A 13,612-nucleotide genomic window follows, 5' to 3' on the forward strand; every position below is an offset into this window, starting at 1 on the left:
GTCTTCCGCCCGGAGACAGGTGATGTGGAAGGAGGAGCGGGCTCTCATTGGTCCTTCCATTGTCTTCTGGGTGGAGCCAGAACCTCTCCCCTGCCCGTCGCCGGGTTGCCAGGCAACCCCCTCATGGACGGCATAATAAGGCATTGGGACACCCAAGGAAAGATGGTCTCGAGGGCTTCCGCCCAGCAACGGGTGATGCGCAAGAGGAGCGAGCTCTCATTGGGCCTCCGTTGTTCTTCCCTGAGCGGAGCCAGGGGCTGCAGTCTCTCCCCCCCCCCCCCTTCAGCCTTGTCCTCTTGAGACCCCAGGAGTCCGGGCGGGAAGAGATGGCAAAGCAGAGCCTCCCCCCCCCCCTTGTGCCCTGCGTGAACTTTTCCCTGCTAGGAAGGAATGTAAAGGGAAGAGGGCAGAGAAACCCCATCCCTTGGCAAAGGAAGCGCCTCCTCCTTTCGCTCCTGAAGGGAAACAACCTCGGGCGAATCCCCTCAGAGAAGGAGGCTCCGAACGGGGGAGGCTTCCAAGGGAAGGGAGAGCCCCCCCCACTCGCCTCAGTTCCCCTCCTGAGGGGAAAAGCGACCAAACCCCCCCTCCACCGTGGGCGGATGGTGCGTTCTCTTCCTTCCCGCCCTTTTCCCCTCCCCCCCCCAAGGCCGGCGGTTGGAGAGAAGCCCGGAAGGAAGGCGGGGGGGGGGCTGTGGAGAGAGGAAAGAGGAGACGCCCCCTCCCCCCCTCCTCTCTCTCTCTCCATTCTTTGCGGGAGGGGGAGAAACGGAAAGAAGGGGGTTGAGAAGGACCCACCAGACACACGCACAGAGAAAAAGGCCCGGGTGTCTCGGGGAGGGTGGGATCGAGGCCCCTCCCAGACTTCCCATTCGGACCCCCTCCCAATTTAGCCCCCCCCGTGCGAGGAGGAAGAAGAGGAGGAGGTCGGGGACCAAAACAAAGGGACCCCCCCTCGCCCCCTCCCTCAAACGAGTGGATTGTAAGGGTCCCTGGGGTTGGCGGGGGGGGGGTGGAGAAGAGAAGAGATGGTCCTCTCGATCTCTGCAACTCCTTAGCCCCCCCCCAAAAAGCGCTCCTCCACCCCCGACGGAGGGCTCACCTCCTCGCCCGTCCTCTGGCGGGAAACTCGCGAGGAAGCCCCTCCCCTCCCCCTGCAGAGCGGCCTCTCCCCGAAGAACAATGGAGACCCAATGAGAACTCGCTCCTCTCGTGCGTCACCCGTTGCTGGGCGGAAGCCCTCCAGGGCGTCAGGCTGCCCTCCAAGCTCGCCCATGGCCCGTATCTGCGCACGCGCAAGATCCCCTCACTGGCTGTTGCGCTCGGTCTCCCTCTTACGCATGCGCTCCTCTTCCCCACATCCAGGGGGGGAGGGGTTGTGGCGCGTGCGCAGTTGAGAAGGCGGCCGGAAGCTCTCCCCTCAGGAAGGCGGTTGGGCAAGTTTTAGGGGCCCTTCTGGTAAGTAGAAAAATCCCCCCCCCCGTCCCTGGGAGAGGTGGGGGTGGGGGTGGGGTCTGAGTTCTCCCCAAGAGGTTTCAGGATCGCAGGCAAGGCGTCTTTCTGGGAGGCGTCTATGAAGGGGTTGCCTGGCAACCCGGCGACCGCGCAGGGGAGGAGGTGCTGAGTTTTCAGGATGGCGGGCGAGGCGTCTCTCTAGGAGGAGCGGGAGGCTCAAAACGTCCCTTCAAGGTGGAGCCTGGCGGGGGGGGGGGAAGGGACTCCACCCCCCCAGTCGTGGAAGCCTCCCGGGGCAGGGACTCTCCCTGGCTGAGCGCCTCCTTTAAAGCTTTAGACTGAGAAAGGCCTGTTTATCCAGTGGAAGCCAAGGCAATGCTTTTTCCCTCTGGGTCTCCTCGAGAGGGAGGCGGAGGGGGAATTCAAAGGGGAGAGGGGGATCCCTGGGGCCCGGATCCCACCCCCGCCAGGGAGAGGCGAGGGATGAGGGAGGGGGGAGCTCCGTCTCTCTCTCTCTCTCTCTCTCTCTTTCTCTCTGGGCAAGTCGAAAGATGGCCAGGAGCCTTCCTCTTTGCAGAGGAAGGCCAAAAAGGGGAGTCTTCCACCCCCTCGCCTTCTTCTCCTCCAAGTCATTTCCCTGAAAAAAGAGAAAAGGAATCCAGATGGCAAATCTCCCCCCAAACACCTCCAGTGGGTGGATGGGGGGGCAGGCAGTGTCCAGCCTGGGGGGGGGAAGGACTTGAGATCATGACTGGACAGATGAGGAACCGGGCGGGCGAGACATGGCAGGAAAGGCTCTTTAAAACAAACCTTTTCGTGTTGGGGGGGGGGGTAAGAGTTCTTTCCACCTCCCTCAGGGTCTGCCAGGCTTCAGTGGCTTCAGCTCAGAGTGGTGGCATAGACCAGATGGGCAGGATACAAATCAAATAAATAAATTCAGCGCCTCTGAGAGTTGATGCGTTTTGGGTGGCAACTGTTTCTGCAACCGACTAGCACTTTTGGGGGAGAAATGAAATGACAGAATGAGGCTATTCTGGGGAAGAGATACCCTTCCAGGTCACTAGAGTTGTTCGTTTTGCAATCTAAGAGGACGATTTCTGTAGCTCAAAGGAAGCCGTGGTCATTCATTTCTGAACCCGAGTCGCTGCCTGTTTCTGCCAGCCTTTAGGCCGGATGAAGGAAAGGATGAAGGAAAGGGAGGTCATCCTCAGGAAAGCTGATTTCTCCAACGCCCATCTACTCTGTGGCTCTTTTGTGCGGGAGGTGTTGTTTTCTCCTTTTTTAAAACCAGCACTTCCACACACTCTGCCTGTTTGCCTTTTAAAACCCATAGGACTGTTTCTAACATTCTGGGCGGCCTGAGGCCCTCTGACCAGGAGGAAAGGGGGCTACCAATGAGAATTCCTAAATTCCAAAGAAAGAAACAGGTATGTTTGCTTAGCCCGGTTGATTAGGCACGAGTCAGGTAATTTCCCCCGATGTTTCTGTTGGGCGCAGAAAAGTGACCCCTCTCTGCCATCTCAAAGGGACGGGGCTGACTCTGGTTTGCCTTCCTCCCCAGTGAAACCTCTCAGGTCATCTTGGGCCACAAAGGGACTTTTGTACGGGGCATTTGCCCAAGAATCCCATTTGGGTTTGGAATAAAAGCATCAGCTTGTCATCCCAAAGCCTTATTGAGAAATGGTGTTTACAATGTCCGCAAAATCTCTTCACCCGTGAACTTTGGTCTAAATGTCGAATTCCACCAAAGAGTTAACTACCTGGAAAACCTAACCATCCCAAAATACCGGCAGGTCTTTTCAGGAGCTCAATTTAACTGTCTTTCATCTGCAGTTTTAGAGGAACGTTACCACAGTATACCTTATGAAAATCGACTGTGCCACTGCGACGATAAAGAAATTGAAACATTAGAGCATGTCTTTTTCATATGTAGTTTTTACAGGGTTGATATACATCGGGGGAGAGAGGGAGGGTCGCAGTCCCACCCAGGGGGACCAGGAAGCTTGTATGCATGCATGCATGTGTGTTTGTGTGTGCAGGCAATCATCCTCTGGTGTTTGTTGTTTTTTCTTCTGTGCATAGAGACCTCCCTTTTCCTTTTTTGCTTTCCTTCCTTCCTTTGGCGGGGAAGGTTTCCAAAGGGAAGGAGAGGCGGCGACTCTTCAGGTGATTTTCCCCACCCCGCCTTCCTTCGCCCATGCTTGGCTGTGGAGCCTTCGGATTCCCTTTCAGGGGGAGGGGGCATCCAGGAGGAGGAGTTTCAGGGTGGGTGGGGCATCTCTCTTTTGCTCCACCTCTTCTTCCTTCACTTTTCCTTCCCACCCACCCCACGTACATCTCTCCTTGCAATGAGGTTGGGGAGCCCCTTCTTTTTTCTGGCCACCTTCACCTCCAAAGAATCTTGAATAAAATTACTACTTGTTTCTACTGGCCCAGTGTTTCAAAATCAGCCGACCTGTTTGTCAGAAAATTGGACATGCGACTCAGCTTACTGAAGCTGAACTTCAGAGTATGCCTGTGATTTTCAAACCTTTTAAACAAACAAACAGAGTTGGGACGTTGTGGGACCTTTTCCACCTAGTAAGACTGTTTTCTCCTTCCTGATTCCAGTGGCCTTTGAGGAGGTGACCCTGTATTGATCCCAACAGAGCGTGGGATCTTCTGGATCAAGGCTAGAGATCTCTGCACGAGGACCTCCTGCTTGAGTTTTCTGGGAACGACTTCTCTCCAGGTAAATGTTTTCCCTTAAATGTCTATAACTTATACAATGCAATAGTAATTCCCATTACTTACTTCCTCCTCCCACCCCACTCTCTGTCCCATTGCAGACGTGGGATATAAGAGCTTCAAAACATGCTCTTAAAATGTTCACATTTCAACCTGGCTCACGATCCCCCCAAATATAAGAGCCTCAGAGGCTGATATTAGCTTTGCTACTCATCAATAACTATGAAAGGTTCCCCCTCCTCAATAAATAAATTAAAGGGGGGGGGAGCTGGGGAGCTTTCATTCCTTTAGCTGCCTGAAGGGTTTTTTGTTAATTTTTCCTCTAGTGTGATATTCTGGCCATCTAACACGTAGCTTATAAAAGGTGTATAAAGTAGATTTGCCTGAGCCCTTCCGTAAAGTGATTTGTAAGGCTAACTCTGGAGATTTGATTACGGATTGCCTAGCAATCATTCTGGTTTCATTAAATATCCCCAAATGCCTCAGGTTTCTTCCAGAGCCCTCAGAAATCCTGAAACTCACCTCTTTTTCCACTAGAGACGTGCGTTAGAAATCGTACCTTCACTGGTGCGAGATGCCACTTCTGGCGTCTACCCGTCCTCTTAGAACTGCCGAGTGGGAAGGGACCCTCTGGATCATCGACTCCAGCCCCGTGTCATGGAGGCTCCATTAACTCTCTCCAGCACTTTATTTCCCGGGCAGGTTCTTTCATTTCCGCCTGGTTGACCCTCCCTTCAATGGAGCCTTTTGAACCCTGTTGGACCGGTCCCGCTTCCAGATCTCAACGCCCCATTTGTGTTCCCTCACCACACCCAGTCTGTCCTTACAGGGAGGCCTGTTTCTAAATCCACCAGGCACGAGTATATTGTCCTTATGTTTTGTGTTAAAGAAATCTTTATAGGAGAAGAATTTTTTGTCTTTAAATAATGGGCAGATCTAAGGGTCCTTTCTCCATCCGGCCTCATAGGAGTTATGATAGATAGATAGATAGATAGATAGATAGATAGATAGATAGATAGATAGATAGATAGATAGATAGATAGATAGATAGATAGATAGATAGATAGATAGATAGATAGAATCTTTATTGGTGTAAATAAAAATTATACATAGTTACGGTGGTTTGTGAAGTAACTACATAAATAGGCATCAAGAGGGGAGAAAAGTGGAGGGGGAGGGACATCGGGAAGAGGCTGAGGAGGGGAGGCCAGGCATAGGGGGGAGGAAGGGATCACCGTTGCACCCAGCTGATATCCTCTTCTCCCCCAAAGTCCCATTTCTGGGACCCTGTTGTGTTCCCCATTTGCAGCCCCCACTCTCCCTCCCTCCCTCCTTCCCCCTGCAATCCATAGCCCGCTTGCCACCCGGGGGTGAGGGGGGGTTACCTTAAGGAAAGAGAAATTGGTGGGAGGGAAAGAGCTCTGAGGGACTCCCCCTCCTTTCCACCGTTGCCACCCCCCAAAAGGGTCCCTGCAGGATCTGGAGAAAGAAGGGGGTCTCCTAGCATGAAAGCGAAGGAGGACCCAGGACATGCACAGAGAAAGGGCCCTGGAGTCTTGCTCAGTGGGGGAGGGGGGATTGAGACCCCTCCCAGACTTCTCATCTGCCCCCCTCCAAATGTCCCCCCAAAAGGAGGAAGATGAGGAAGCACAAGAAAAAAGATAGATGCCCCCACCTCGATGGGACTTGGTGGGTTTCCTTTCTTTTTGGATTCTCCCCCATTTCTGATGGATTTTGGGGGGTTTCGTTGCTTTTTGTTTTTTTCCCCCATTTCCAATGGGTCTGGATAAGTTTGGTTGCTTTTGGGGGTTTCCCCCTGTGACGTAGCAGGCCACTCTGATGTCACTGCCTACTCAGGCCTCTCAGAATGCCCACCACGCCACTTCACACTCGCTGCCACCAATTATAATAACCAATTAAGAAGGACAAAGGTTTCCTTCAAAACAAAACAGGTTTATTGGTATAACAAAATAAAATATGTAAATCACAGGTAGCTAATCAAGATGTCAATCACTGTTTCTTATTTATTCAATCACAGACTTTCCTTCACTGACTACTTAGGCACACAGGCCTCTAAAACAAGGTCTTCCTCTCTCACACACCAGATCTGATCTCTCACACTCTCTTCACACCCCTTTTTCTTCCAATTCCTCCCTCTTCAGCTCCACCCTCCGTCACCCCATTGGCTGATGATTCACTGCCCAGCCGTGACCGGCAAGTGAGGTCAGGGCTGCCTGTTACATTACCCCCCCCCTTAATAAGTTGTTTCATGGGGGAAAGCTAAAGTGATTTCCTCTATAAACAACGAGTAGCAGTACAAAGATACATTTAACCCAATAACAATATTACATTTAATACAACTTTTCATAAACATTAAATAAACATCTTATCTCCAAGTCATACTCATACATTCATTAACACTTACCAAGATCACTCATACATACACTCTATATTAGAATCCAATAAGAAAATTATACTTACATTCAAATACATATGCATTTACAACAAATCACATATATCAGGGTGTACATGAACAACAAACTTTAATCAATTTAAGAGTCCATTTTCCGTCTTCCTCAATCGTCTGGTCTTCTAGAGAGGGCATCTGCAGCACAGTTCTGAGTCCCTTTTATCACTCAAACCTCGAAATCAAAGTCCTGCAGAAGCAAAGCCCATCTCATCTGCTTACTGTTGTTGGCCTTTATAGTCCTTAGCCACAATAATGGGGAATGGTCAGTACACAGGACAAAATGTCCTCCCCAAACATAAGGTCCAAGCTTGCGAAGAGAATGAAGGATTGCAAGACACTCTCCCTCACCACTCGAAAGCTGATCTTCGCCCGCCTGTAGATTTCCGCACAAGTACGCCACAGGATGATGTCCTCTGTCCTTCTGGTTCAGCACGGGTCTTAACCCGGTGTTGGACGCATCGTTAACAATGGTGAACTCGCGCTGCCAATCTGGAGCTCCCATGACCGGACTGGTCATCACCATCCCCATCAGCCTCGCGAACGCCTCCTCGCAGCTGCCGGTCCACTGGATACAATCTGCACTCTTCTTGCGTGTTAGGTCAGCAACACTACAAGGAGTACCAGCTGGTGGGGGTACATCTCTAGTATCAATTTTGTGCCCCACTCCCTGGGACAACCCTGGCTTGCTGAAAGAAACCTGCCGGAATCTCCCTTGCAAGGCCCTCAATTCATTTTGTGGCTCAGGGAAAAGTCCAGGACTAACTCTGACATCTTCAGGGTTATCGTTTTCTTTCCCTCTACCTTCCCAATAGGGTAGGTCACGTTTCCCATTGTCTGCACCCTTCATGGCAAACCGAATCCGGTTCTGTTCTCTATAGTAGGGCTTGATCGTATTCACCCGGTCCACGATCCTTCCTGTTTTTCCCTTTAACAGTTCAATGTAATCTCCCTTGTTCACTTGGGAGGTTATTTGCATCATCTTATAAAGAAAATAGGTTCCCAACAACTCGGCAAACCCAGAAGCAAACCTCCTGCTACCCATTTGCCTCAGCAGAGCATCTACCATATTCTGAGCCTCAATATTTCTCAGGGGAACTGCTTCAGGATAACATGCCGCACAGTCAATGCTATTCAGACAGATTTTGTTTCCCCTCAGGGTAAATCTGGGTAAGAGTTCAACTATGTCCAAACCACTGCGTTGAACTGAGTTTGAAATGACCAGTAAAGGACATAGCTTGGTGTCAGTTTTGTCCCTGCAATCCCCTTGACTCTGACTTCCATCACACTTCTGTCCAGATTCTTTTAACTGCTCCTCCATTTCAGGGCAGTAAAAGTTTTGCACTAAACTCTGGTCAGTGTTTGTGATGTCCACATGATCTGCGAAGGTACCAGTGTGCCCCTGCTCCTCTATCCCCACTTGCTCTTTGAGAGGAACAATCATTTGCTTGAGGTGAGTTTCCCCTCCCCCACTGGGATTCACAGAGGCCTCTCTGTCCAAAAGGTCTTCTTCTAGGCAGAACCCTTCAGGACTCTCAGGGGTTAACTGACTTTTGCAAACTTTCTTAAACCCTTGGTCCTTTAACTATACTTTCTATGGAGACCTTAACTGGTATTAATTCAGAAGTAGGATCCTCTTCCCTAGCTGTACTTGTATTATGAGTTGCTCTCTCGCCATTCTCTGAGGTAACTTTGTTTTGCTGCATGCAGCCCACTGACTTGGGTTTGGGTAAATTGGCTTTTTGACCCCCTTCTCTGGCTTTGGCACATTGTGAAATTAAATGCCCTTTCTCTCTGCCTTCAAAGCAAGACCTGAAGTTTCTCTGTTCTGGGCTAAGGGTCTCATCTCCCTTGCCTTCCCAGTGCTTGTATTTTGGCTGGCCCTGTTCTGTGGGGTTGCCTACAAAATGACCGCCACTTGCCTGCTGGTTCTTGAAGTGAACCTTGGGCTCCTTTTTGCTGTCCTCCCAAGTTTTTCTTCCCACTTTTACTTCAGAAAAGTTTTGAAGGTGTATAATAACATGTGTGCCTTCTCCTGGTTCCTGAACAGTTTGGGGCTTTATCTTTCTTTCCAAATCATTACCTTTTTCCGCTTCAGCGTTGGGCTGTAAAACTTTTTCCTCAGCCCCATCACCTATTTTTAATTTCTTCTTAAGGTATATCTCCATCTGCCTATACTCAGACCTCTGTTCTGCTTTCCACTTTTCCAACTCTTAACTGCCTTTCTTTGTGCTCAAAGGATAGTTGACTGGCCTCCTGCCCATCATAGAACACCATTGCATCCAATTTCAATTCCATTTGTAACTTCCATTTTTGGAATTCTTGAAATTCTAGGAATCTTTTCCTCCTCAAGGTCTCCATTTTACCCTCTGAGGTAATTCCTCCCAGAGTTCCTACCCTCTCCTGATTTGAGCCAACTGCCACCTCAGGAGACATCTCTGCAGGCTTTTTCCCCCGCATGGAAGGCATGTTTATTTATGTAGGCTTCTGTTCCAATTTACAAGCCTCAAATTTAAAACATACACTTTTTTTACTGTCAGTGAGTGTCTGTGTTACAATTTAGCTTCCAGCACTCATCCACTGGCAAGCTAGTTACTGTTACTAGACCTCTGACTACAGCTAGGCCTCTCGCCAAAAACAGAATTTTTCTTTCTGCCTCAGGCAACAAAATCTTAAACACACAGCTTCCCCCTGTCCCAGGTTTAGCTGTTTTGAGTCCCCTCAGCCTCACTGCCCTTGGCTCCGCTTTGTCCCCTCACAGTTCTCCCTAAACTCAGGACAAGCCAGCCAATCTGCCACAGCCTTTGCTTTGGGCCACTCTCCACAGAAATGGTCACCACAGAGCTTCCCTATCTTAGTCCCCAGTCTGAGCTTCAGCGCCCTTCTACTAGACTTGCTCCCCTGTGAGACAAATCCTAGAAGGTTACCCACGCGTCTACTCAGACTTCCCTGACTAAAATACCCTGCTCTGGGCACCTTTCCGGTACCAGGCTTCACTGGATCTTCGAATCCCGCCACTGGACACCAATTTTATTGTGACATAGCAGGCCACTCTGATGTCACTGCCTACTCAGGCCTCTCAGAATGCCCACCATGCCACTTCACACTCGCTGCCACCAATTATAATAACCAATTAAGAAGGACAAAGGTTTCCTTCAAAACAAAACAGGTTTATTGGTATAACAAAATAAAATACAGTGGTGCCTCGCACAACGAGTGCCTCACACAATGATAAATTCACACAACGATGGCTTTTCCTGAAAAATTTGCCACCTCACACAACGATGTTTCCTATGGAGAATTTTCACACAACGATGTCCCTTTTCGCTCCTGTAAAAGTGCCTTAAACTGTTTGAAAAGTGTTTTAAATGCTTGCAATTGTTAGCCCACCTCCTGAACCCTATGCAAACTTAATTTGGTGTTGTTCTGAGTAGTCGTTAATTTTTGGTGATTTTTTGTTTTTTCTCTCATTGAACTCTATTGAACTGTCCGTCCAATGCATTTCAATGAGAGAAAAAACAAAAAAAATCACCAAAAATTAACGACGCCTCAGAACAACACCAAATTAAGTTTGTATATGTTTCAGGAGGTGGTCTGAAAACACTTTTCAAACAGTTTAAGGCACTTTTACAGGAGCGAAAAGGGACTTCGCAAACCCATTCAAATGCATTGAGCTGGCCTCAATGTATTTCAATTGGGGAACCGCGTTTTCCTCACCGATGTTTCCTATGGGGATTTTCGCTTAAGGACGGCAATCCGTTCCAATTGGAACGGATTAACCGGTTTTCAATGCATTCCTATGGGAAATGGTGTTTCACAGAACAATGTTTCACAGAACGGGTTTTTTTGGAACCAATTAACATAGTTGTGCGAGGCACCACTGTATGTAAATCACAGATAGCTAATCAAGATGTCAATCACTGTTTCTTATTTAGTCAGTCACAGACTTTCCCTCACTGACTACTCAGGCACACAGGCCTCTAAAACAAGCTCTTTCTCTCTCACACACCAGATCTGATCTCTCACACTCTCTTCACACCCCTTTTTCTTCCAACTCCTCCCTCTTCAGCTCCACCCTCCGTCACCCCATTGGCTGATGATTCACTGCCCAGCTGTGACGGACAGGTGAGGTCAGGGCGGCCTGTTACACCCCCCATTTCCGATGAGTCTTGGGGAGTTTGTTTCCTTTTTATTTTTCCCCCATTTCCGATCTTACACAATCTGCTTGATTGCTTTTTGCTTTCTTTGTTTGCATTTGCAGTGGATCTTGCACACTTGATTGTTTTTTTGCTTTGCTTTTTTGCATTTGCAATGGGTGTTGCACAGTTGATTAGTTTTTGGTTTGCTTTCTTTGCATTTACAATAGGTCTTGCATGCTTCATTGCTTTTTGCTTTGTTTAGTTTGCATTTGCAATGGGTCTCGTACTCTCTGTTCCTTTTTGGGGGGATGGTTTTTATATCTTGACCTAAATAAACTTTGGAAAATCCCCATTCTACTTGACAAAACTACATGTGTTCCTTCTGGAAGAGCTTTTGTGAAGAGGTCAGCATTATGGTGTTAACAGGTGTGAAGGTGTAGTGGATAGAAGTGTGCCGTCCGCAGAGAGGAAAATGGAAAGCAAGGACGGAGAAAAGGACCAACCACGTAGCAGTGAAAGTGGAGAAGAAAAGGGAAAGGAGATGACAGCGGAAGAGGGGGAGGGGAAGGTAGAGGTGTGCTTAGCTGAAGGGGAGTGGGAGGAGTCTAGAGTGACAGTTGAGGAGGAATATAAGGATAAGGAGGGGGTGGTGTGGTTCAGTTCGGTAGTAGAGGCATATGAGAGGAAGAAGCAGGAGGAAAGACGAAGGGCTTTTGAAAGGGTTCGCACCCAAGGGCTTATCAGAGATTTCCCAAATTTGAAAGTGGGTGGCCTTTTGCCCGATCCTCCAGCAATTAAAGAGACTTCTCCATATGTGAAAGAGTGGAACGTGATCGTGGCGTCAAGAGAGGAGGAATTGCGAAGAGAGCGTGAGTGGAAGACCAAGCCGTTTGATGAGGGTCCTGACGAGAGGGGGTGGATTAGACATCGATGTTGTGGGACAATCTGTGCGATCAGGAGCCTCCCACCCCCTCGTCAGGAGTCCAAGGGGCTTCATGGGGTCCCGCGCCGTTGACACCTTGGGACTTTAACCACAGTTTAAACAATGTTGATTCAGGCTTGTTGCCCAGTTTGAAACCGTTTGAATCGTTCAAGGATGTGCAGGAGGGAGTTGGAGAAAATAAAGTTTCTACTGTTAAAGTTATAAAGACTCAGCCTTTTATATTTCCCGCCGAAATGGAGGGGCTGCCTGAGGGAAAAGATGAACCTTCTTACAACAGGGCAAAATTCATCTTTTACTTTTTCCTCTTTTACAGCCTACCTTCTACAGTATCATAGTATTTTGTACATATGTGTTTGCTTCTATCTTTTACACTTGTATTCTCAAATAAACTGAAACATGCCGTGTTATCCATGAAAGTAGACAAAGGCTCAGTTACATTAACATTTAAATCCTTAAGTAACTGTATGATCCACACTTTATTGTTGTTTAGTCCTTAGATTGTGTCTGAGTCTTTGTGACCCCATGGACCAGAGCATGCCAGGCCCTCCTGTCTTCCACTGCCTCCTGGAGTTTGGTCAAGTTCATGTTGGTAGCTTCAGTGACACTGTCCAACCATCTCATCCTCTGTTGTCCCCTTCTCCTCTTGCCTTCGCACTTTCCCAACATCAGAGTCTTTTCCGGGAAATATTGGAGCTTCAGTTTCTGGATCTTGCGTGGCTACTGTCACCATCTGCAGTGATCATGGAGCCTAAGAAAGTAAAATCTGTCACTGCCTCCATATCTTCCCCTCTTATTTGCCATAAGATGATGGGACCAGTGGCCATGATCTTCGTTTTTTGGATGTTGAGCTTCAGACCATTTTTGAGCTCTCTTTCACCCTCATTAAAAGGTTCTTTAATTCCTCCTCACTTTCTGCCATCAGAGTGGTATCATCTGCATATCTGAGGTTGCTGATATTTCTTCCGGCAATCTTAATTCCGGTTTGGGATTCCTCCACTCCAGCCTTTGTCATGATGTATTCTGCATATAAGTTAAATAATCAGGGAGACAATATGCAGCCTTGTCGTATTCCTTTCCCAATTTTGAACCAATCAGTTGTTCCATATCCAGTTCTAACTGTTGCTTCCTGTCCCACATATAGGTTTCTCAGGAGATGGATAAGGTGGTCAGGCACTCCCATTTCTTTAAGGACTTGCCATAGTTTGCTGTGGTCCACACAGTCAAAGGCTTTTGCATAGTCAATGAAGCAGAAGTAGATATTTTTCTGGAACTCTCTGGCTTTCTCCATAATCCAGCACATGTTAGCAATTTGGAATCCAACTTGTACTTTGGGGAGTTTTCGGTCCACATACTGCTGAAGCCTACCTTGAAGGATTTTGAGCATAACCTTGCTAGCGTGGGGAAAGAGCTCAATTGTACGGCACTGCCCTTCTTTGAGATTGGGATATAGATTGATCTTTTCCAGTCCTCTGGCCACTGTTGAGTTTTCCAAACTTGCTGGCATATTGAATGTAGCACCTTAACAGCATCATCTTTTAAGATTTTAAATAGTTCAGCTGGAATGCCATCACCTCCACTGGCCTTGTTGTTAGACAAGCTTTCTAAGGCCCACTTGACTTCACTCTCCAGGATGTCTGGCTCAAGATCAGCAATGGCTCTATCTGGGCTGCCCAGGACATCCATATCTTTCTGGTATACAGTAACTCCTCTGTTCATTCTTGCCGCCTCATGTCCATCTTTGCAAAAAAGGTTCCTTCAATATCTCCAATTTTCTTGAACAGATCTCTGGTTTTTCCCTTTCTATTATTTTACTCTATTTCTTTGCACTGTTAATTTAAGAAGGCCCTCTTCTCTCGCCTTGATAGCCACTTTGCTTTCTTG

The 13,612-nt window shown here is 48.4% G+C and overlaps 1 protein-coding gene across 5 annotated transcripts in view; it reads left to right on the top strand.

The window, feature by feature from the left end:
- Positions 1-13,612, top strand: part of LOC140702925 (uncharacterized) — a 208,957-nt gene that overhangs the window by 189,247 nt on the left and 6,098 nt on the right. Inside the window, exons 1-3 of one of the 5 annotated variants that reach the window (XM_072984830.2) lie at positions 1,179-1,458; positions 2,789-2,882; positions 4,066-4,186. The exons of 1 other annotated variant lie outside the window; for it this stretch is intronic. The gene's annotated coding sequence lies outside the window, so the exon portion shown is untranslated. Of the gene's footprint in view, positions 1-1,178; positions 1,459-2,788; positions 2,883-4,065; positions 4,187-13,612 lie in introns of those variants that run through there. 3 more of the 5 variants (XM_072984829.2, XM_078382539.1, XM_072984832.2) reach the window with 3 other exon arrangements.

Source organism: Pogona vitticeps, chromosome Z, assembly GCF_051106095.1.
Source record: "Pogona vitticeps strain Pit_001003342236 chromosome Z, PviZW2.1, whole genome shotgun sequence".
NCBI classification, from domain to species: Eukaryota; Metazoa; Chordata; class Lepidosauria; order Squamata; family Agamidae; genus Pogona; species Pogona vitticeps.